General features: G+C 39.3%; 1 protein-coding gene across 16 annotated transcripts in view; it reads right to left on the bottom strand.

Annotated features, from left to right (window-relative positions):
- The window catches only part of PHF20L1 (PHD finger protein 20 like 1), a 152834-nt gene that overhangs the window by 114869 nt on the left and 14676 nt on the right, over nucleotides 1-23289 (bottom strand). For 6 of the 16 annotated variants that reach the window (XM_077167694.1, XM_077167701.1, XM_077167702.1 and 3 more), the window contains exon 1: nucleotides 698-968. The exons of 2 other annotated variants lie outside the window; for them this stretch is intronic. The gene's annotated coding sequence lies outside the window, so the exon portion shown is untranslated. Of the gene's footprint in view, nucleotides 1-697; nucleotides 974-23289 lie in introns of those variants that run through there. 8 more of the 16 variants (XM_077167699.1, XM_077167705.1, XM_077167709.1 and 5 more) reach the window with 4 other exon arrangements.

Raw genomic sequence — 23289 nt, 5'->3', positions numbered from 1 at the left:
ACATTATACTAACATTTTCTAGGATCAAACTGAGAGCCCAAGTTAAGTGACGGAGTTAGGAGGTATAATCCCCCAAAGAAACTCCGCTACGTGGTACCCAGAAAAGCAAGATTTTTTTTTTTATTGGGAGCAGGCAGGCACGGGGGGAGGATAAGGAAGGATTTCAATTAAGGAACTTTGAAAAAGGCAGTCTACTGGGGGGGGGGGGGAGTGTGGGATTTGGAGCAGAGAAAGAAAAGGGAGCAGAGTACAGAGACGAGTAAAAACAGGAAGAAAAGGGAAAAGGAATGGCAAAAAATAGTAGGGATGGTGAAAGTTGTGGGAGATGACAAGCGGTAGAGAAAAGAAAATTAGCAAGAAGTCACAGACAGAGAAAGGGAAGCAATGGACAGAGAATGACCAAGAGAAAAAGAAAGGGGAGAAAAAAAAAAGGTGAGCAGCGACGCGGGGCCTGGGGCCAAAGACAGCGCGGAAAGAGGCTCCTCCGGGTTTGACAGCCGTCCGGCCCCCAGCAGGGGGGAGGGAAGGAGGGAAGGGCGGGGGAGAAGGAGCGGCTGAGCCCAGACAATAGGGGCGGCGCGTTAAGGGGAGGGACGCAGGAGAGGAGCGGGCCAGAGAGAGACGCCGGTGCGGGGGCACCCCGGGCGGCCAGGCGGGAATCAGGGGACCTCCAGGCCCCGCCGCCGCCGCCTCTTACCGACTCGGCCTCCTCTCCGCACAGCAGACGGGCCGTCCGGGGCCGAGCCGGGGCACCAACAGGGCGGCCACCCCGGGCCCCCGCCTCCGCCCGGGCAGCGGCCGGGAAGGAAGCAGGCGCGGAGTGAGCTGACTCGGCCACAGCGCTGGGTCAGGCCCGAGGTGGCGCGGGAGGGAGCCGGGTCCTAGCCCTCAAGCCCGCTCGGTGTCCGCTGCCATCTCCGCCGCCGCCGCCGCCGCCACCGCGGGTCAGCCCTGACGCGACGCCGGGCTCCGCGACGTCAGTCGTCCGCGACGCGCCGGAAGCGGGCCAGGCCGTGTCACGTGACGCGCGGGGGTTGGGCCAGGGCAGAGCGGTTGATTGGAGGACCTCCGCGAGAGGCGGGGCCTGGGGCTGTGGGCCGCTCTCGGTGGGGGCGGTGGGTAGTCAAGGAAGGAGTGGGAGTTGTCAGTGCCCGGTGACAGATATGAGGTGTTTGACCTTTAAGATAAGAGGACTAAGCCCATTGATTATTATTGTTGATTTGATGGGAACCAGGCTCCCCAAACTTCTCATCTCAGGACCGTAAAGCAAACTTTTGTAGTTGCACTAAGTTCTTTCTTAAATTTGTACCCCATTCCATATTAAGAATAGAGCAAATGGTTACTGTAATGAACTCTTTAAGCGTCTGTTGATACTTTGTGGCAGGCCCTATTCCATAAGTATGTCTTGTGGCAACCATAGTTGCACATTATATTGCTCTCCACAGTCCATGAGATTCTTAGAGTACAAAAGGCAGATATTTCTAAAGCTTCTGGGTTGGGTGTGTGTGTGTGCAACTGAAGAACCTATGGCTAAATTGATATGACTCGCCCAATGACAGCAACACTACTTTTATTGAACAACTGTGTCCGAAATTCTGTCCCTGCTCTGGGTCTAGTGGCAGAAACCAAAAAGTGAACACGTTCAGCCGGATACTGAAATGGAGCATCTCTTTTCTCTCTCTCCTGTACCACTCTTCTCAAGCTTTCTAAGTGTCATATGAATGGCACTACATCCATAGATATATACATATATATATGTATATACATATGTTTATCATGCATCACTGTGAAGGTAAAATAGCAAAATAACTCTTTAATTGTAGTGAGATTTGGTGAATTAATCATTCATATTCATCCTTTTATTCAACAGTTATTCATTCAGTACCCAGTATGTAACTAAGAGGTAGTGGCATAAACCTAGCACGGTGATATATGGAAAAGATATAATAGTCTCTAGCAGACATTTGTTTTTGTGATTTCTGCTTACCCAACATCTTACCCTTTGCATGTTTGAGGAATTTCCAACTTTGTTGTCATTAAGCAGTATACCCAATATTTCTAGAATCGTCCTTCTGGATATACAACAGTATTGTATTTTCCACCCTACTCCACTCCCCTTAGAACTTTGTGTGGCCATGTGAGTTGTTTGGGCTAATAAATTAATGTTAGTAGTGAGCTATATCATGGCCAGTTGGCAACTGAAAAAGCTAGCTCACCAAGCTTTCTAAATCTGGTAAAGTGAAAAGTAATGCTTGAGATAATGGCTGCTCTATAGTCTAGATTCTAGACAGATAATAATGAGCCCAGAACCCACTACTAATCTATAGCTTATAGGTAGAGTAAAGGAGAAATAAACATCTGTTAAGATGGAGAGAGTGTTTGTTACACAGCATGACCTACACCAAAATTATACACTCCCCTTAACGAATCTTGGAGGCAGAGTCAACCTCCTACTAAATAAGAATAAAATGTCAGCTATTCACATTCCCAGTCTCTCTTACAGCTGAAATTCTGGCCCCAGCTACAATAATTAAACTCTCACTGAGGAGTTTGTATCAAAAGTAAGTGATGCTCAAGATAGGGAAAATTTCCCCATTTGCAGGGGCAGTACCTGAGTTTCTGACTTTCACTCCAGAGCTAAATCTAATAGGGTTAATCTGCCAGGGTTAGGCAGAACCCCTGCTGCCCCCCAGGCTGTTAAATTAGAAAAATAATCTGTCGTTAAAAACCACTGAGATTTTTAGGTTGTTGTTTAAAAATATATACAAAGGTTAACTCAGATTCTATCCAGTCTCTACTGTTATTTAGAATCCACCAATCCATACTGAAAACATGATTCTTCCATTTTAATTGGTATTAAACAAGTGACCCCTACAAAAATAAAACTGAAAAGCAAAAACAAAGACAGACGTGTGAATGTGTTCTGACCTGAATAAATTATACGAGTGAATGGTTTTCAATGGAGTTAATACTATCTCCTACAGGGCATATGGAAATGGAGTGAGAGGTGGGGGATTTTAGCTGTCACAGGCTTGGGGAGGACATAATTGCTAGATTTCCTGAAATGCATAGGCGCGACTTTTAAATGTCCCTCCAGACATTTATGTAGGTGAGAAGCCTGTTTATAACTAACTCAGTTTTACACATAAATGCAAATGTTTTTATAAGGTTTTAATATACACTCAATTTTCCAGAAATGAAATACAATGTAATGTGAGGGAAGATTGTCCTTTTCTATAAATATTACCAAGAGCTGATCATTTTTTAAAATCATGTCATCAATGACAAAGCTACCCACAGTATTTGAGGGCTGAATAGAACACACCTATATAGTCTGCATTTATAGTTGTGACACTTAGGAGAAATCTTAAGTTTCATTTTAAGTATCTGATTATTTCATCATCTCTTTGTGAGTCATGCCTGGACAGATACATATTGACATATAAGATATTTTATGATGAATTATTTTCATGTTTGTTCTTCATAGTATAATTACATAATTATATTGATTTTCTTAAAGCAATGATGTACAGGTTGATTATATTACCTATGAATTTAATTTCAGGGGAGGGAAGAGGATGTTACATAATACTGTATTTGCTCTAAAGGGAGTGTTGAGTCTGATAACACGGAAGAGAAAACTCCTGTGGCTGTCACTTTCTCTTCTTACTACCCAGAGTTGGATGAGGATCAGGGCAGGTAGGCAGGATGTAGAAAGGTGAAGCAGTGACCAGCTGTGGAGCTATGCGTTGCTCTGCCACTTCCCTCTCTCCAACCCAACACACCCTCATGCAGATGGTCAATGCTAGCCAAATATAGGCAGAAAGGACTTAACAGCTGTGTTTAAACAGAACCAAACAAGCAGTGGGCAAATAATTTTGAAACGACAGTCCTTAGGCAGAAATCTCTGAACTAAATTCCTCCATTATTAAAAATATGAATATGGACCCATCATTTCTCCTGAAATATTTAACCCCTCATACAGATGGTCAATGCTAGCCAAATATAGAAAGAAAGGACTTACAGCTGTGTTTGAACAAAACCAAACAAGCAGTCGGCAAATTATTTTGAAACGACAGTCCCTAGGCAGAAATCTCTGAACTAAATTCCCCCAATATTAAAAACATTAATGTAGACCCATCATTTCTTCTGAAATATTTAACAACTATGTACTTATTTTAAGGGAGAAAAAAGTCACTACTAAATGCCAGTATGCCTTAATTACACCTAAAACACATGGAACCTATTTTTTTTGCATGTTTTCAGTTAATATTTGTAATTGACATAACTAAAGAAAACCAAAGCAATTCAACGTTTTAGGTGTGTGTGTGTGTGTGTGTGTGTGTGTGTGTGTGTGTGTGTGTGTGTGTGTGTTTAGAAGAAACCAGAACTGCTGCAAAAGGCACCTCTGGCATATCATATCTCTCTCCATTACAGGTGCTATAAAAAATTTGGCACTAGCATAACATTTTACTCGCAAGTTTACTTGTGTTCTCTCCGTATCACCATATCCTTTTATCAACAGCCTAGAAGTGACAGTTGCTCCAGAATTAAACTCTGGCAGTTGTTAATTAAATGATCCAGGCTGTGTATGATCTGACAGAGGTATCATGACTCCCACATGTTCATACAACATTCTGCTCACATTTCTAATGCCTTTCCCACTGTGAGTCATGGGTTTATGTGGTGCTTTCTTAGATTGAGTCAATCTAAGGGTGATGGAACATTCTAGGCAACTATATTATAATTGTCATTACACTTTCATTCCATATGCTACACAAAAGCCCACTGGGTTTCTAGATTTTTAAGAACTTCAGATTTGCAATAATGATTTTTAAGATATCACAGTCTCTGCTAGCTAAGGTTTAAATAAAAAACAGAAAAGAATATAAATTGGACCCAACAATATCTTGGAAATGCTGGAAGAGACCTAAGAACTCCTTTTTGGGTTCTGAATCTAGAGTAATCATAAAAAAAAAGAGTGACTTTTAGGAGTGGAAGGGCTATTAATAATTATCAGGAACAATAGTTGGATACCTGGGCAGTCTCAGGCAAACTGAGACATATGATCATGCTACCTAAACTAGGCGGAAATAATAAAGAGAAATAGAGCAAAAATTCCCTAAGAAGAAAAGCATTGAATCAACTCTTCATTCTCCAATGGACTGGTCTTGACTTTCAGCTACTATGTTCATAGTTGGCACCTCCTCTGATTTTGTTGCTGTGCTGTTTACTGCCACCACTTCCAATAACTAGAGCAATCGCTTTCAAGGTTTGGTCCATCAGCATTCCACTCACCTGGGCTGTTTGTTTAAATGCACGTTCCTTGACCCTAACCTTTATTGTTGGGTTTGTGGAAATCTGCATCTTTAACAAGCCACCCTAAATGATTTTAATGTTTTACACCTGTGGTGTACTAGCTAGGCTTCTTTGGGTTACAAGGGAAAGAAAATTCAGTGCAAACAGGCTTAAGCATAAAAGAGGTTTATTTGTTCATGGACCTAATAATGGATAACAAATAAACCTGACTTCTGGGGAAGTTCAATTCAGGAATAAAATTATAACATTTTTCACTCTGCTTTCCATGAGTTGACTCAATTATCGGGATCCTCAACCTTGCCTAATCATGCATCTTTACAGACATAAAAACAATTTCTAGAAGTCATTCTCCCATTAACATAAAGCAAGTCAGTGCCTAACCCTGAAGAAGACATGGTAGTACTGGGCAATGGCGATGAGAATGGCAGGTAAAGATTTGGTGTGGACCTGAGTTCAATCCCCTACCAGTCAGGTGGGAGTGGAGACTGACCAAAACCTCGTGGACTGAGAATTGGGAAGGAATGGATTCCATAAAGCAACATTGATGTGCTTATGCCTGAAAGAAAAAGTGAAAGTTGGACAAGAAACGCAACTAATATTCACTGCAACTGAACTCAACTGCCTTTAACTACATATTGCAACTTGCAACCATCCAACAAAGCTCGGAATGCTCTTCCTGGTTTGCAAAGCTTGAAAATCAAGCCAAATAAGAGGCAAATTTGGTGAGAGGTTGACCTAATAATCACATTCCTTATTTGTTACGTGCTTGCTTTTAAAGGCAGTCACTGCAATAGAGACACATAGCTGGGGATTGTTGAAACTGGGGAAAGAGAGGCTAAGCAAACAGAAAACAACAAATATAAAATTGATAATGGGGCTGTGTGATGGTGGCTCAGTGGCAGAATTCACGACTGCTGTGCGGGAGACCCGGGTTAGATTCTCGGTGCCTGCCCATGCAAAAAAAAGAATATATAGTAACTAAATTATGAGTGCTTTTAATTTCTTAGTCATCCTTTTTTCTTTGACAATGAGACTAGCAGCAATTCAGTAGCATCCTCAAATGTGACAGACAACATTCATTCATTCATCATTCAGTTATTTGTTTAAACACTCAATAAACTTTTTGAGTGTGCATATCTAATGCTAAACACTGGGTGAGGCAGAGTGAGGGAACGAGAAGAAACTATCCAAAGCTAGATTACCAACTCTAAGGTGACATACCATCAATGGAGAGATGGATTCAGAAAAGAATCAAGTACCATAAGAAGTTAGATAAGCATGAACTAGAACGACTGCAGTAATGTGTTCATTCTGACTCAACAGATCAGAGAATATTACACAGAAGACACAGCATTTGAAATATGCTTTGAAGGATGAGTAAGCTTCTGTAGAATTCTATGCACCCCATAATCATTAATGCTCTATTGTTCTTATGGTCTAGCTTTAAGCTCTGTCAAATTAAAAAAAAATCATTCTATGCCCATAAAATCATTCTATGTCCATATGCAAAAGACTGAAAGAAGACCCCTATCTCATACCATATTCAAAATTAACTCCAAATGAACCAAATGCCTAAATATAAGAATGAAGACTATAAAAATCCTAGAAGAAAGTGTAAGGAAGCATCTTCATGACCTTGGTTTAGGTAATGGTTTCTTAGACTTCGCACACAAAGCACAAGCCGCAAAAGAAAAATTAGATAAACGAGACCGCATCAAAATTTAAAACTTCTGTGCATCAAAGGACTTTATCACAAAAGTGAAAAGACAACCTATGCAGTGGGAGAAAATATTTGGAAATCACATATTTGATAAGGGTTTAATACCCAGAATATATAAAGAAATCCTACAATTCAACAATGAAAAGACAAAGAACCCAATTTAAAAATGGGCAAAGCACTGGAATAAACTTTTCTCCAAAGAGGATCTAAAATGCCTAAATGGCACATGCTCAACATCACTATCTACTATGGAAATACAAATCAAAACAACAATGAGATACCTCTTGACACCCACTATTATGGCTACTGTTTAAAAACCAGAAAATTACAAATAGTGGAGAGGATGTCGAAAAATAGGAGCACTCACTCGTTGCTGTCAGGAATCTAAAATGATTAGATTCCTGACAGCAACTATGGAAGAGAGTTGGGCAGTTCCTCAGAAAGCTAAGAATAGAATTACCAGATGATTCAGTAATCCCTCAACTAGATATATACCCCAGGAGAATTGAAAGCAAGGTCCTAACCCAAATGTGCACACTGATGTTTATTCACAATTGCCCAAAGATGGAAGCAACTCAAGTGTCCATCAACCAATGAGTGGATAAACAAAATGTGTTTTATCCATACAAAGGAATATCATTTAACCTTAATAAGGACTGAAATCTTGATACAAGTGACAACATGGATGAACCTTGAAGACATTATGTTGAGTGAAATAAGCCAGACACAAGAGGACAAATATTGCATGATCTCACTATATGAAATATCATAGACTTAGAATTTTAGAAACTCATGGACTAAGAATCTAAAATACAGATTACCAGGAACTGGGTGGCGGGTAGAGAAAGGGGATTTAATGCTTAATTTGTATAGAATTTCTATACAATACTAAAGATATCATTGAATGTGGGTAAAAAGGGAAATTTTGGGACATATATATGTTACTAGAATAAAAATTAAAAGGTTGAACATAAGACTGTACAACGCAATGAACCCTATTTTTAATGATGGACTATAGTTAATAGTACAACTATAAAAATTTTCTTTCATGAATTATAATAAATGTAGCACACTAATGCAAGATGTTAGCAATAGGGTGTGTATATGAAAAAATGTACCTAATGTAACCTGTAGACTATAGTTAGTAATATTATTTTAATATTCTTTCATCAATTGTACGAATATACCATGCTAACGCAAAGTGACAACATTAGGGTGCCTGTGGGAACGCTGTACATGATTTCTCTGTAAAGCTACAACTTCTCTAATTAAACAAATATTTTAAAATATCATTCCACTTCCATTTCTTTCCCACAAGCACTTCTGGAACATCAGTTATGTGCCATGTACAGTGCTACACTCATGGAATTAAATGATTAATAAGCTTAGTTCCTGGTCTTAAAGTACTCAGAGTACAGTCAGATTGACTAACACGCATTCAAATAATTTTGATACCGTGTGAATGTTAGCATGTCCGAATGAGCAGGGTCAAATTATGTGCTCTGATTCGTCATTTTCAGTTTGTCTATGTTTCTGTCCTCTTGGCAAAGACCAGAAAATAATATCCACATCTCCAAGGCAACTTCCTGACATTCAGATGAAACGGTGGGGGAGGAAGGCTGCACAGTCATCCAACCTCGTGGTCAGGTATTGGATTACTTCCTCTTTTGTATTTTTGCAAAACCGTCAACAAAGTCAGTTTCACCAGGATGTTTTGTTTCCTCTTTTCTCTGTATTTTGAGAACTATAAGTGTCTTGAAGATCAGACGATCAATCCATTAATTTCCTTCATGCTATTGCTTTTTAAACTGCAATGTAAAGCATATTACAGGTGGAGATTTGGAGCAGGACCAGGAATTATATGTAGCCCTGATTATATGTGTTTGGAAACTAGAAACTTCTCTGATTCTCCTTTCCTCACACATAAACGGGAATTTTAGACCCAATTCACAGAGTTGTAATGAGAATTAAATTAGATGGGACAAGACTAATGTTTTGCAAATTAAATTGATATGCAAGTGACATATTCCCTAAGGTTCTCTCTCCTTTTGGTGAGACCAGTGCACGGGGACCGATGTACCTGGTCACTGTAATCTCTGAGAGTATTCCCAGATGATGTCTTCACCAAGTACACTGAGGACAGACTCTGTGCCAAGTCTTGTGTTTGCTGCTAAGGATTTCAGAGAGGAATGAGACACAGGTTCTTGCCTCTGAGAACATAAGCAAGATTTTATATAGGAGATCTGAGAGAACTTCCAGGGAAGATTGCAGAGTATGGAATTCCAGAACTTATCCCTTCCACCAAAGCACCTGTTAAACAGGCAGAGACTGTCTGAAACAATTGTTCTGGGGCTCTGAAGGCCAGAAAAACACTTCACAGCACCCAGGGAGGAGCAGGAGGAAGGGGCTAATGAACTCCTGTACAGAACCGTGAGTAGCTTTCTCCAGAACCCATCCTTCATTCTCATGGTGGGCTGCCGTGGAGTCCAGTCCATGCTGGTTGCTACTGTCAGAAAGGGTCATAAAGTTCCTCTTCCCAAAGAACAGAAGTTGGCACAGCCAAGCATTTGTCACAGCTTTTGATTATCAAATTTGGATTGCTGGGTCTCGACTCTGAGCTTCTATTTCAACCTGCCATGGAGAAAGACAACTGTGGCCATTGTTTCAATCCCCCTGACAGGGGCAGAGGTGGTGGAGATTTAAAGACCTGGTGCCTCCTCGGGGCTGTGGGGAACAGTTTGTGGAGAATGACATCCTCTGAGAAGGTCAGGAAAGCACAGATTTGGGAAGTCATCAAAGAGGCCTTTAGTGTCCTTCCTGATTCCCTCACCAGGGCACTTTGGGCCTGGTCTGTGTCCCCTTCATGGGACCCTGGCCCTGTTTTGGTTGGGAGATACCAACTACTGACCTTCAGAGTAAATTTCTAGATGACTAGACATCAGCAAAAAATTACAAGCCATACTAAGAAACAGGAAGATATGGCCCAGTCAAGGAAAAAATTAAAGCTTCAGAGGAGACACAGAATTTGGAACACCTAACCAAAGAGGTTCAAACATGTCTCCTAAATCAATTCAATGAGATGAAGGAAAACATGGCTAAAGAGACAGAGGATCCTAAGCAGGCACTGCAGGCTGGGTCTGGAGCAGAGACCCCCCACTCCTGCTCCTTCAGTGGCTCCTTCCTTCCTGACACCTCTCTGTGCACTGTGCTGAGTCCACTTCATCCAGTGGGCACTGGCATTGTGGAATCTCAGCCCAGTCTCAGCAATTCAGCCAGATGGACAGGAGGGGGTGCAGCCTCCAGCTGGTGGCCAAACCCACTTTTCCAACCCATGACGACTCAGACCACCTTGGAAATGCCTTTGGGTTCAGTCTTCGACCCAGGCGCTGCTTCCACAGTGAGAATCAAGCTGATTCCCACAGGTCCTAAGGGGTGGGGGTGGGGCGCCCACGGCTCTAGGATATTTCATTGGTCCACAAATGTCTAAGAGGTGAAAAGTGGAGTTTCACACCAGAACAAAAAAAAAAAGACAGGTTGACTTCTGGGAAGATGGTGGAACAGGAGAAGCAGAGCTAACTCCTCCACCATGGAATAATTAAAGTAAAGGCAGAAAATGACCAGGGCAGCAGTTCCAGATTACCTGTGGCCAGAGAAGGACTTCTACATTATTCCTCTCTATAACCATTTGGGGAGTCATCTCCCGGCCCTGAGCTGGGAGCTCCTGTATGGGAATTCTGAAATCAACAGACTTCTTTTAGCCACACAGGAGAAATTACTGCACATGTAATGCCTACTCCCCAATGCTGAGGCTGGCTGCAGCAGGCACCTGGTTTGGGGTAAGAATGGGGCCCCCTACACTCAAGCAGAGGGGACACAGAGCACAGCAGAGCCTATCTGACAATTAGCAGCTAAGAGAGACACTCTGTGTTCTGCTGCCTGCATCCTTTCTCCACAGTGCTCATGGTGTGCATGGTTGGAGAGGCAGGGACAAGGGAGAGGACCACATGGGAGCACCAACACCCGCCCCCAACCCTACCCCCAGTGGCCCACAGGTGCACACCAGGCAGGGATCTTGCTGACCACTGATTAGCAGGGCACTTCCGAACTGGCTGAGGGCTGGCAAGGTGAAACTCTCAACCCCAAAGCCTAAGGCTTTTCTACTCGGAGCCTGGGAGCCACCTCATTCTCTGCCATCATGCACAGTGTCCACACACAGTCTCGGGGTTGCCGGTCTCCAGCACAAATGGAGACCAGCTCCATTGAATGGAATTCCACGGGGTTTGGACCCCACTCACCCAGCTGCTGCAGTCAGGAAAACCAGGCTCAAGGGGAAAAGGTGGCCCAATAGCATCATGTGCTGAGAAGAGAGGGAAAGTACATACTGGCAAATTACTGTTCTACTAAATCTCCTGTAGATGTCCAGGTAGACTTGAATCTCCTGTGGGAGGCCTTGGCCATGCACAGACTGGGAATCACTGGAAGCACCGAGTAACAGAGGAGACCTTCAGTGCAAACCCAAGCAACTTTACAACCTTAGGTGAGCAAGGGAAATTGACTCTCAATAGAATCTTATCAAGATAATCAAATGTGAAGAAATCAGCAGAAAATAACAAAGCACATGAAGATGCAAGTCGATATGGCCGAGTCAAATGATGAAATTTAAAAGCATGTGGCAACACAGAATTTGGGACAGCTAATCAAAGAAATATATACAAATCTCCAAAATAATTTCAATGGGTTGGCCAAAGACATAAAGGATATCAAGATGATACTGGAAGAGCATGCAGAAGAATTTGAAAGAATAAGTTGGAAAAAAGCAGAACTTATGGAAATGAAAGATAGTGTAGATAAAATTTTAAATATACTAGAGACACACAACAGCAAATATGAAGAAGCAGAAGAAAGAATAAGTAAACGAGATGACAGGACAAATGAATGCAAAGGCACAAGAGAAGAAATGGCAAAAAAGGTGGAAAATTTTGAATTGGATCTTAGGGAAATGGTAGACAACGTGAAGGGCACAAATAAAAGAATCATCAGTGTCACAAAAGGAGAAGAGAGTAAAGGGTTAGGAAGAGTATTTGAAGAAGTAATTGGGGAAAACTTCCCAACCCTTATAAAAGATATAATGCACAAATCAAAGACCATACTAATCAGATTGTCCAATCCAAGAAACATACTAATCAGATTATCAAATGCTGAAGAGAAGCAGAAAATCCTGAGAGCAGCAAGAGAAAAACAATTTAGCCCATAAAAGGGAAGCCACCTCAGACTAAGCACTAACTACCCAGGGGCACCATGGAGGAGAAGGCAATAGTATGATATATTGAAGATTCTGAAAGAGAAAAATTGTCAGCCAAGAATCCTTTGTCCAGCAAAGCTATCCTTCAAAATTTTGAGGGAGTTTAAAATCTTCACAGACAAACAGATGATGAGAGAATATGTTAGCAAGAGACCTGTCCTGAAAGGAATACTAAAGGGAGTTCTGTCAGCTGGAAAAAAAACATACAAACAGGAGAGACAGAGATCTGGAGAGGAGCATAGAACTGAATAGTACCAGTAAGGGTAACTTAAAGGTTAAAAAGAGAGGGGAAAAAATAGATCTGACAAATAATACCAAAGAATAAGATGATTGGTTTAAAATTTAGAGCAATAATTTTGAGTGTGAATGGATTAAACTCCCCAGTTTAAAAGATGCATTTGGCTGAATGGATTAAAAGGTATGATCCATCCATGTACTATTTACAGGAAATACATCTTAGACCCAAGGATACAAATACATTGAAAGTGAAAGGATTGAAGAAAATATTCCACACAAGCTACAGCCTAAAGAAAGTAGGGGTACCTATATCAGACAAAATAGATCTTAAATGCAAAGATATCACAAGAGAAAGAAGGACACTATGTGTTAATAAAAGGGACAATTCACCAAGAATAAATAACAATCATAAGTGTTTATGTACCTAATCAAGGAGCTTCAAAATACATGAGGCAAACATTGGCAAAACTAAAGGGAGCAATAAATGTTTCTACAATAATACTGGGAGAATTTAATACATCATTTTCTTCAATAGATAGAACAACCAGACAGAAGATCAATAAGGAAATAAAGAACCTAAAAAATGAGACAAATAAATTAGACCTAACAGACATATACAGATCTTTGCATGCCAAAACACCAGGATATACATTATTCTCTAGAGCTCATCGAACATTGTCCAGGATAGACCATATATATGCTGGGGCACAAAACAGGTCTCGATACATTATAATGATTGAAATTGTTCAAAACACTTTCTCAAACCATAGTGGAATGAAGCTGGAAGTCAATAATCACCAAAGAAACAGAACTTTCACAAATATACGGAGGTGAAACAACACACACTTAAACAACTAATGGATCAAAGAAGAAATGGCAAGACAAATTGGTAAATATCTGGGGATAAATGAAAATGAGAATACAATACATTAAAACCTATGGGATGCAGTTAAGGCACTGCTAAGAGAGAAATTTATAGCTTTAAACACATACATTAAAAAGAAGGAAAGAGCCAAAACCAAAGACTTAGATGAACAACTGAAGAAATTAGAGAAAGAGCAGCAAACTAACCCTAAAGTGAGTAGATGAAAATAAACAACAAAGATTAAAGCAGAAATAAATGAATTGGAGAATTAAAAAGAATAGAATCAATAAAACCAAGAGTTGATTCTTCGAGATCAACAAGCTTGACAGACCCTTAGCTAAACTGACAAAGTCAAAAAGAGAAAAGATGCAAATGAACAAAATCAGAAATGAGAGGGGGTCATTACTATGGATCCAGAAGAAATTTTAAAAAATCATAAAAGGACACTATGAACAACTGTACACCAACAAGCTAGACAGCTTAGAGGAAATGGACAATTTCATAGAAATGCATGAATATCCTACATAGATTCGAGAGGAAATAGAAGACCTCAACAAATCAACCGCAAATGAAGACCATTCAATTTGTCATCAAAAATCTTCCTACAAAGAAAGCCAGAGCCATATGGCTTCACAGCGGAATTTTACCAAATATTCCAACAAACAAACAAAAAAAATCCACCATTCCTATTCAAACTCTTCCTCAAAAAAAATGAAGAAAAAGGAACACTACCTAACTCATTTTATGATGTTAACATCATTCTAATACCAAACCAGATGAAGATAGTACAAGAAAGGAAAACAACATTTATCCCTACTGAATAGAGATGGAAAAATTCTCAGCAAATACTTGCAAATAAAATCCAAAGACACACTAAAAGAAGTATCCACTACAACCAAGTGGGGTTCACTCCAGGCATGCAAGGGTGGTTTAACGTAAGAAAACCTATCAGTGTAAACAACATATTCACAGATTGAAAGGGAAAAATCATATGATTATCTCAATTGATGCTTAAAAAGTATTCGGCAAAATTCAGCATTCTTTTCGAAAGGTAGGAGTCAAAGAAAACTTCCTCAATATGATAAAGGTCATATATGGAAAAGCCCATATATGTCAGCATCGTGCTCAATGGTGAGAGATTAAGAGCCTCCCTTCTGAGATTAGAAATGAGACAAGGATGCCTTCTGTCACCACTATTATTCAACATTGTACTAGAAGGTTTAGCTAGAGCAATCAGGCAGAAAAATAGAAATAAAAGGTATCTGAATAGGAAAGGAAGTGTATAACTTTCATTATTTGCAGGTGACATGATCCTATATTTGGAAAATCCTGAGAAATCCATGACAAAACTGCTAGAACTAATCAACAAATTTAGCAAAGTGCTGGTATACAAGATTAATGTGAAAAAAATCAATGATTCTATACACAAACAATGACCTAACTGAGGAGGCAATTAAGAAAAAAAAATCCACACCTACTACGTTTATTTTTTTAGAAACAGAAGACCTCCAGATTGTTCCTATGCCAGATGAGCTCGGAAACCCAGAGGCACCAGTCTCTCCAAGAACATCAACTAGCTGCATCCCCCTACCCATAATGTCAACACCCCTTTTCAACATGAAGAAGTTAGAACAGTCATTGTTCAAATATTTATGAAGATTGGGAGAAGGGTCAAATGAGAAGGAGGAGTTGTAACAGAGAAGATAGGACTTAAATGATTTGTGACTACTGAATCATTATATTGATATTTCTTGTTAGTCTCTAGTGTATTAGAACAGCTAGAAGGAAATACCTGAAATTGTGGAGCTGTAATATATGCCATATGTTTTAGTTTGCTAAAGCAACCAGAATGCAATACACAAGAGATGGATCAGCTTTTAATAAGAGGATTTATTTAGTTAAAAATTCATAGTTCTTCAGAGGAAAGGCAAGTAGCTTTCATCTGAGGTTCTCTGTTGCATGGGAAGACACACAGTGATGTCTGCTGGCTTCTGGATTCCAATGGCCTTCCCTGAGATTATTCCTTTCTGCATCTCCAAATGTCTGGGCTGAGCTGTGAGTGCTGAGATGAGGTCTGCTGGGCCACTGTGCTCTCTTCTGACCTCTCTCTCTTAAGCATTACTAAACTTATTACATTAAGCTTTACTCATTGTGGAAGGCACATCCCTTAGCTGATGACAAATGTAATCAGCCATAGGTGAATTTCACATACTGATGACTGAAGTTCACTGAAACAGAAGAACGGGATATCATCACCTGGCCAAGTTGACACATTAATCTAACTACCACAACATACCTTGAAACTTGTTCTATAACTTCTTGTCAAGTGTACTTTAAACTTATCTCTTTTCTGCATATATATTATATTTCACAATAAAAATATTAAATAAAATATGAAGTAAGAAGACATTGGATGAGCATAATGAAGAATTTTAAAGTATAAAAAGATAGCAAAAATTACTGAGATGAGAGTCATAGTAGAAGAGACTTAAAATACACTAGAAGCATACAACAGCATTTTGAACATGCAGAAGAAAGAATCAGCAAACTAGAAGATAGAACAGTTGAAATCTGACAGAAAAAAGAACAGAAAGAGAAAACAATGAAAAAGATTGAGCAGGGTCTCAGGGATCTGAATGACAGCATGGAGTACACAAACTATGCATCATGAGTCTCCCAGAGGGGAAGAGAAGGGAAAAGGTGCAGAAAGAATATTTGAGGAAATAATAGCCAAAAATTTCCCAACTCTTATGAAAAACATACATATACATGCACCCCAAACATAATAAATCCTAACAGACCTACTCTAAGGCATATAATAATCAGAATGTCAAATGCCAAAGATAAAAAGTGAAACCTGAAAGGAGCAAGAAAAAAGTGATTTGTTACATACAAAGGACATGCGATAAGACTAAGTACTACTTTTTCATCAGGAACCATGAAGGCAAGAAGGCAATGGTATGATATATTTAAGGTTACTGAAAGAAAAAAACTGCCAGCCAAAAATTCTATATATGGCAAAACTGTCCTACAAAAATGAGGAGGAGTTTCAAATATCCGCAGATAAACCATAACCTAGAGACTTCATCAGCATTAGCCTTGTCCTACAAGAACTACTAAAGGGATTTCTGTAGGCTGAAAGGCAAAGACAGGAGAGAGAGGCTTGGAGTACAGTGAAGAAATGAAGATTATCACTAAGGTTAACTAAAAAAGGTAAAAAGAGAGACACATAAAAAAGATATGACATATAAAACAAAAGGATAAAATAGCTGAAATAAATACTGCCTTTTACATAATAACTTTGAATGTTAATGGATTGAACTCCCAAACCAAAAGACTCAGATAGGCAGAATGGATAAGAAAGGATGATCCAACTATGTGCTGTCTACAAGAGGCTAAGCTTAGACCCTAAGATACAAATAGATAGAAAGTGAAAGGTTGGAAAAAAATATTCTATGCAAACAGTAACTAAACAAGAGTTGGGGTAGCTATACTAATATTGGGCAAGATAGACTTTAAATGCAAAACAGTTATGAGAAAAAGAAGGACACTATATATTAATAAAAGTAGCAATCCACTAAGAAGAAATTATAATCATAAATATTTATGTGTCTAACCATAGTGTGCCAAATACATGAGGCAAACACTGGCAAACTAAAATGAGAAATACATGCTTCTACAATAATAGATGGAGACTTCAAACCCTACTCTCATCAATAGATAGAACATCTAGACAGAAAATTAATAAGGAAGCAGATAGCTTGAATTAAATGATAAATGAGCTAAACTAACAAGCATATACAGAATGTTGCACCCCCAAACAGCAGAATATACATTTTTCTCAAGTGCACATGGGTTGTTCTCCAGGATAGACCACATGTTGGTTCACAAAATATGTCTAAATAAATTTCAAACGATTGAAATTATAAAAACGCTTTATCTGCCCACAATGAAATGAAACTGGAAATCAATAACAAGCAAAAAACTGGATAATTTGCCAATACATGGAAGTTAAATAATACACTTTTAAACAATCAGTGGGTCAAAGGAGAAGTTGCAAGAGAAATCCGTAAATATCTCAAGATGAGTGAAAACGAGAACACAACATATCAACGCATAGAGGATACAATGAAGATAGTGCTGAGAGAGAAATGTATAGTCCTAAACACTTACATTTTATAAAAAGGGCTATAATCAAAGATCTAACTGCACACCTGGAGGAACTAGAGAAATAACAGCAAACTAATCCCAAAGAAAGCAGAAGGAAAGAAATAATAAATTTTAGAGCAAAATATAAATGAATTGAGAATAAAAACAACAGAGAGAACTAATATAACCAAAAGTTGGCTCTTTGAGAAGATCAATAAAATTGACAAACCCTTAGTTAGATTGACAAAGGAAAAATGAGAGAAGAAATGAATAAAAAATCAGAAATGAGAGGGAGGCTATTACCATTGACCTCACAGAAATAACACAGATCATAAAAGGATAACATGAACAACTGTATGCCAAAAAATTAGACAAACTAGATGAAATGAACAAATTCCTAGAAACACATGAACAAACTACACTGATTCTAGAAGGAATAGAAGACCTCGACAGACCACTACAAATAAAGAGATTGGATCAGTCATCAAAAACCTCCCAACAATGAAAGGCCCAGGACCAGATGGATTCACAGGTGAATTCTTCCAGTTGTTCCAAAAATTAATACCAATCCTGCTCAAACTCTTCCAAAAAATTGAAGAAAAGGAAACATTACCAGACTCATTCTATGAAACCATCATCACCCTAATACCATAACCACATGAAGATAGTACAAAAAAGAAAATTACAAACCAATTTCTCTTATGAATATAGATGCAAAACTCTTCAAAAAATACTTGCAAATTGAATCCAGTGGTACACTTGAAGAATTGTCCACCATGACCAAGTGGATTTTATTCCAGTTATGCAAAACTGGTTCAACATAGGAAATTCAATTAATGTTATACACTGCATTAACAAATCAAAGGGAAAAAAACATGATCATCATGAGTGACAGAAAAGGCATCTGATAACATTTAGTATACTTTCTTGATGAAAACACCTTGAAAGATAGGAATAAAAGGAAACTTCCGCATAAAGCACATATATGAAAAACTCACAGCTAACATCGTCTCAATGACAAAAGATTGAAAGTTTTCCCTCTAAGATCTGGAACAAGACAAGATTGCTCACTGACACCACTATTATTCAACATTATGCTAGAAGTTCTGCACAGAGAAGTTAGGCAAGAAAAATAAATAAAAAGCATCAAAATGGAAAGGTAAAAGTAAAACTTTCACAGTTAGCAAATGACATGATCCTATAAATAGAAAGACCTGAAACATCTACTTCAAAGCTCCTAGAGTTAATAAAAGAGTTCAGCAAAGTGGCAGGATGCAAGATCAACACTCAAAAATCAGTAGATGGGTTCAGTTTTCAGTGTCTACCCATGCAAAAAAAAAAATCAGTAGAGGTTCTATACGCTAGTAATGAGCAATATGAAGAGGAAATCAAGAAAAAAAATCCATTTATAATTACAAGTAAAAGAATCAAATATCTTTTTTAAAATTTTTTATTAATTAAAAAAATTACGAGAAACACAAACATTCCCAATACATACATTCAGCAATTCACAATATCATCACATAGTTGCATATTCATCATCATGATCATTTCCCAGAACATTTGCATCAATTCAGAAAAAGAAATAAAAAGACAACAGAAAAAAATTTACATACCATACCCCTTACCCCTCCCTTTCATTGATCACTAGCATTTCAAACTAAATTTATTTTAACATTTGTTCCCCCTATTATTTATTTTTATTCAATATGTTCTACTCTTCTGTTGACAAGGTAGATAAAAGGAGCATCAGGCACAAGGTTTCCACAATCATACAGTCACATTGTGAAAGCTATATCATTATACAATCATCATCAAGAAACATGGCTACTGGAACACAGCTCTACATTTTCAGGCAGTTCCCTCCAGCCTCTCCATTACATCTTGGTTAACAAGGTGATATCTACTTAATGTGTAAGAATAACCTCCAGGGTAACCTCTCAAATCTGTTTGGAATCTCTCAGCCATTGAAACTTTGTCTCATTTCACTCTTCCCCCTTTTGGTCAAGAAGGTTTTCTCAATCCCTTGATGCTGGGTCTCAGCTCATTCTAGAGTTTTTATCAATCCCTTGATGCTGAATCTCAGCTCATTCTGGGATTTCTGTCCCATGTTGCCAGCAAGGTCCACACCCCTAAAAGTCATTTCCCATGTAGACAGGGGGAGGGTGGTGAGTTTGCTTGCTGTGTTGGCTGGAGAAAAAGGCCACATCCGAGCAACAAAAGAGGTTCTCTTGGAGGTAACTCTTAGGCCTAATTTTAAGTAGGCTTGACCTATCCACGGTGGGGTTAAGTTTCATATGAACAAACCCCAAGACTGGGGGCTCAGCCTATAGCTTTGGTTGCCCACACTGCTTGTAAGAATATCAAGAATTCAACTTGGGGAAGTTGAGTTTTCCCCCATTCTCACCATTCCCTGAAGGGGACTTTGCAAATACTTTTCCACTCACTGATCAAATCACTCTGGGATTCATCAGGGCATCACTCTGGACAAACCAACAAAATCTCATGTCCTATACGAAGTTCCATGTACTTAAGGTGTTCAACCAACTATCTGCATAAGTTATATTAGGAGATGCACTAGTCAAAGTATAAATTTGTACAAAATAAACATTTTTGCAAATAGTCTCACACATAAGTTGAAATTTTAAAATATTAATTACCATCTATTTTCAGCACACTGCAGTAATGACATTCTTTTGTTCTTCCTCATGCAAAAACATTTTTTAAATTTGTACATTTAATCATTATCATTATACACTCTAGCATTCCTAGATTATACCATCTCAATCTTTATCATCTATCTTTCTTTGTGATTTCATTTATGCCCCAGCCCTCCTCCCTCTATCATTCTCATATGTAGCTTCATTCAGTGTTTTAACATAATTGTATTACAGTTAGGTAATATTGGGCTGTCCCTTTCTGGGTTTTTATATTCAGTCCTGTTGCACAATCTGTATCCCTTGAGCTCCAATTACACAATATCTTACCCTATTTCTATCTCCTGATGGTCTCTGTTACCAACGAAATATCCCAAGTTTATTCACTAATATCAGTTCATGTCAGTGAGACCATGCAGTATTTGTCCTTTTTTTTTCTGGCTAATCACACTCAGCATAAAGTCCTTAAGGTCCATGGATGTTGTTACACACTTTATAACTTTATTCTGTCTTACAGCTGCATAATATTCCATCTTATGTAAATGCCACAGTTTGTTTAGCCAACCGTCTGTTGATGGACATTTTGGCTGCTTCCATCTCTTGGTAATTGTAAATAATGCTGCTATAAACATTGGTGAGTAAATGTCCACTTGTGTCCTTGCCCTCATGTCCTTTGAGTAGAGATAGCATATAGATGGGTCCTGTTTTTTAATCCATTCTGCCAGACTATGTCTTTCAATTGGAGACTTTAATCCATTAACATTCAGTGTTATTACTGCATGGGTAGTACTTTCTTCTACTATTTTGCCTTCTGGATTTTATATGTCATATTGAATTTTCCTTCTTTTTACCTTTACTCATAGTCTTCCTTTCTACACTTTTCTCCACACCTCTGTCTTCTGTCTTCATATCTGTCTCTAGTGCTCCCTTTAGTATTTCTTGCAGAGCTGGTCTCTTGGTCACAAATTCTCTCAGTGATTTTTTGTCTGAAAATGTTTTAATTTCTCCCTCATTTTTGAAGGACAATTTTGCTGGATAGAGAATTCTTGGTTGGCAGTTTTTCTCTTTTAATAATTTAAATATATCATCCCACTTTCTTCTTGCCTCCATGGTTTCTGCTGAGAGATCTGCACATAGTCTTATTGGGCTTCCCTTGTATGTGATGGATTGCTTTTCTCTTGCTGCTTTCAAGATTCTCTCTTTCTCTTTGACCTCTGACATTCTGATTAGTAAATGTCTTGGAGTATGTCTATTTGGATCTATTCTCTTTGGGGTACACTGTACTTCTTGGATCTGTAATTTTAAGTCTTTCATAAGAGTTGGGAAATTTTCAGTGATAATTTCCTCCATTACTTTTTCTCCTCCTTTTCCCTTCTCTTCTCCTTCTGGGACACCCACAACACATATATTCATGTGCTTCATATTGTCTTTCAATTCCCTGAGTCCCTGCTCATATTTTTCCATTTTTTCCCCTATATTTTCTTTTTCTTGCCAGATTTCAGATGTTCCGTCCTCCAGTTCACTAATCCTATGTTCTGTCTCTCGAAATCTACCATTGTAGGTTTCCATTGTTTTTTTCATCTCTTCTACTGTGTCTTTCATTCCCATAAATTCTGTGATTTGTTTTTTCAGACTTTCAATTTCTTCTTTTTATTCATTCCTTGCCTTCTTTATATCCTCCCTCAATTCATTGATTTGGTTTTTGATGAGGTTTTCCATGCCTGTTCGTATATTCTGAATTAATTGTTTCAGCTCCTGCATCTCATTTGAATTGTTGGTTTGTTCCTTTAACTGGGCCATATCTTCAATTTTCCTAGTGTGATTTGTTATTTTTTGCTGGCATCTAGGCATTTAGATACCTTAATTAGTTTATTCTGGAGATTGCTTTCAGTTCTTTTACCTAGGGTTTTCTTGCTGGATGAATTTGTTGTCTCTCTGTTCTTTGACATTCAGTTCAGCTTTTTCTGGAGCTCTAGCTTAAGTTTTGTTTAACAGAGGAGAATTTTTCAGTTCTTCTTTTCTTGTTTCTTGCCCTGCTTGTATGGTGCCTCCCCCCCCCCACCCTTAGGAGGGTCTACTTAGATATTATAGACCCCAGCCAGATTTTCCCAGACCAAACTGGCGTCCTATCAGGAGGAAAGAGTCACCTGCATCGGTTTTCCCTGAGGGTGAGACCCAGCAGGTTGAAAGACTTTCCTGTGAAGTCTCTGGACTCTGTTTTTCTTATCCTGCCCCGTATATGGCACTTGTTTTCCTGCAGGTCCCACCAGTGTAAGATGATGTGGTACCTTTAACTTTGGTGGACTCTCCCTGCTGGGGCCGTGGTGGAGACAGAGGAGAGGTTGTAGGCTCATTTTCATGGCTTCAAATTACCAAGAATTGGTGTCTGAATTCCTTGAGGAAGGAATTCCACCTGAGTTTGGCTTTACCCCTCCCCTGGGGAAGATACAGGCTCCAGACAAGCCCCCAAAAGAGCTCACATCTGCCTATGCCTGGGGCAGTTGCAGCCTGAGAAGTCCTGCCGCTATATCCAAAGGCAGTTAAGCCTTTGTAGAAACACAGCCACAAAACCTGTTTCCTTCTTTTTTCCCCCTTTTTCCGTCAGCCCTGCCCCCTTGGTGCTGGGGCAAAAATGAGCAACCTCTGCTTTGACCAGGTTCACCTAAGCTGGGAGCCTATTTTAGGTAGTCAGAATTTGTTAATTAATTCCACAATTAGCGTTTGATTGTGCTCAGTCCCTGCTGCTGGTAAAGTCCCTTCCCTTTCCCCTCTGGGATGCAGCCTGTGGGGGAGGGGAACTGGCCACCACAGATTTAGGAACTCTTGGTTCTGTGGGGGCTTGCAGCTGGTCCAGCTGGTCCAGACTGGGATACGCTGTGTGTTCTGTCACTGATGTGGCCCCAGGAGCTGTTCTGTACTGTTTCTGGCTATTTAGTAGTTGTTCTGGAGGATGAACTAAAATGTGCACCTTGTTAAGCCTCCATCTTGGCCCGGAACTAGTCAAGAATCAAATATCTTGAAATAAGTTTAACCAAGGATG

The sequence above is a fragment of the Tamandua tetradactyla genome, chromosome 6 (assembly GCF_023851605.1).
Source record: "Tamandua tetradactyla isolate mTamTet1 chromosome 6, mTamTet1.pri, whole genome shotgun sequence".
NCBI lineage: Eukaryota > Metazoa > Chordata > Mammalia > Pilosa > Myrmecophagidae > Tamandua > Tamandua tetradactyla.
This window is presented reverse-complemented; position numbering and strand designations above follow the sequence as displayed.